The sequence below is a fragment of the Centroberyx affinis genome, unplaced genomic scaffold (genome assembly GCF_046629955.1).
Source record: "Centroberyx affinis isolate AG114_WGS23_722 - 3 ecotype Tasmania unplaced genomic scaffold, CSIRO-AGI_Caff_v1 ptg003132l_1, whole genome shotgun sequence".
Lineage (NCBI taxonomy): Eukaryota > Metazoa > Chordata > Actinopteri > Beryciformes > Berycidae > Centroberyx > Centroberyx affinis.
Genome location: NW_027281193.1, coordinates 1 through 2500, shown reverse-complemented (window position 1 = coordinate 2500; position 2500 = coordinate 1). Strand labels below are relative to the sequence as shown.

General features: G+C 50.1%; 1 pseudogene; it reads left to right on the top strand.

The window, feature by feature from the left end:
- The window catches only part of LOC139659531 (nuclear receptor subfamily 4 group A member 3-like), a 7666-nt pseudogene extending 5248 nt beyond the window's left edge, over window positions 1–2418 (top strand).
- The last annotated feature ends 82 nt before the right edge of the window (window positions 2419–2500 follow it).

Here is a 2500-nt window from a genome sequence, read left to right as displayed (position 1 = left end):
CGGGCGAGTTCTAATTCTGTTTCATGTCAACGACGCCCAAACAGATTAGCAATAGGCCCCAAGGACCTTCAGTGGATAAAATTTATCCCTGGAACCCCATATCTGGAAAGATGGCTGTTAGATGATATAGACAATAATTATCTAGTTTATTTTATAGTTGGGGAGACAGACACTTAGGATCAAAATGCATTGCCACACTGTACTAACATATAGTGAATGAAATAACACTAGGTCTTTGAGTAGGAGCCATAACCCCTGCGCACTTTGAGAACCACCGATCTAGTCTAGTTCCAAGCGCACGGGATAGGTTAAGTGGCGCGCGCACGGGAACGGGATAGACAACTCACTACCACCTCTGTTATTATTGTCTTTCATCCACGCCCGGCCCCACGCGGCCCGTTTCTGATTTCATTTTAATAAGGTCAGTAATAATCGCGCGAGCCAGCCGAGGAGAAAACAGCTCCCGCGGGGCCCATTGAGAGGCGCGATGCGCGAGGCCCCGGAGGTGCCACGAGCTGACCCGCGAGCTTCACAAACAATCTGATCACGCAGCTCTGCGGCCGCTGTCCCCTGTCTCGCGGGACCCGCCTCGGCACGCCACGCGCTCGTCCCCATTGTCAGCTCCGGCGCTAATAAAATTGTCCCTCCTGCAGGCGAGGCATGTTGGGAAATTAATTTTATCTAATTATACTGATGTCACCGCCGCCTTTCAGCGCGTAATTAAAATCTGACCTGCGAGCTTCCGCTTTCATTCTTCGTTGGGGTAGAAAAAAAAACAGAAATTGAATTAAACAAATCAAGTATTTGGTGGTTGATTGTGTCCCTCCACTGGCGAGTGTTTGAAGGCTGATTATCGGTATGCCTGTTTCTGTTTTCTCCAGCGCACCGTTCAGAAAAACGCCAAGTATGTGTGTCTGGCCAGTAAGAACTGTCCGGTGGACAAGAGGAGACGCAACCGCTGCCAGTACTGCCGCTTTCAGAAGTGTCTCAGCGTCGGCATGGTGAAGGAAGGTAAGAGAAACCCGGCGACCAGACACCTTGCTTCCACAGAACACACACGATGTCGGCCAACAACCACACACACACACACACACACACACACATACACACTGTTGATGATGGTGCAACACAAACCCTAATAGGATAGATTTGACCCCAAGTCCACATGGTGATGAAGTTTGTCTCTCTAATCAGGGTTTAACAGGCCGGTAATGACCTGGCCTGTGGCACAGTCACACACACACACACACACACACACACACACAAGCAGCAGTCACTCATCTCTCTCCCATTCAGCAAGGATGATGGGAGAACTCATGTCCTTACCAGTGACCTTGTGAAATAACCTTGACAACACCCCTGACTTGCGAAGCCGGGGTGTTATCAAGGTTATTTCAAGAGACACATAAACTGACCATCCTGTTTTGGGACTCTCACACTGATCCACTGTTGAGTTCTGCATCTGTGTCATCAGCATCTGATACAGTTAACTGACGCTGGATCTAGTAGTGATGCTGGAGTCAGCCTGGCGCTCACACTGCCCCGATCTGTCAGTCACCAGTTCTCTGGGGTTTCTCACCTGTGCCGTCTCACACATCACTGTGCGCGTCAAGTATACACACACACACACTTACACACAAACGCAAACACACCCACACACTACTCTATCCCATTAACTCCTATGCATAGTATACAGCCCGTAAAACAGCTCCACTGCCATCTGCTGGCTGGTACCATGTAGGGATTGTGGGAATGTTGGAGAGCTCCTGTGGCAAATTTCTTTTTTCAGTCATAATTAAATTTCTGTGAAATACTGATAAAATCAATTAAAGAAAAGAAGTTCTGTTTGCATAAATATTTTCAAATTCAACTGGACAACCGCTTCATTATTGTCTCTTGTCTGCTCTCTCTCTCTCTCTCTCTCTCTCTCTCTCTGTCATAGTGGTGCGTACTGATAGCTTGAAGGGGCGCCGAGGCCGTCTGCCCTCCAAACCAAAGAGCCCCCTGCAGACAGAGGCGTCTCCTCCCTCCCCCCCCCTCAGCCTGCTCTCCGCTCTGCTCAGGGCATATTCCCACTGCACACCCCGCGACCTCGACTACAGCCAGGTACCCCCATCCCCCTACTCATTTTTTCAGGTAGAGATATACATACATTCGAAGAGTGAGATGTAAGAAACTCATTCCTCTCTCTCTTTCTCTCTCTCTGTCCCACAGTTCAGTGCGGCGGACCCTCCCACCTCCTCCTCGGATGCCCAGCACATCCAGCTCTTCTATCGGCTGCTCACCATCTCGATGGAGACCACGCGGTGCTGGGCCGACCGGCTGCCGGGATTCTCCGAGCTGCAGCGTGACGATCAGAACCTGCTCATAGACTCCGCCTTCCTGGAGCTGTTTGTCCTGCGATTGGCTCACAGGTGAGAAGGCGTGGGGACGGGCGGCCTGATTTGGCTAAATTTGGATAAAGGTTTACTTCTTTGAACTTTTCCAGTGTACAAGTCTA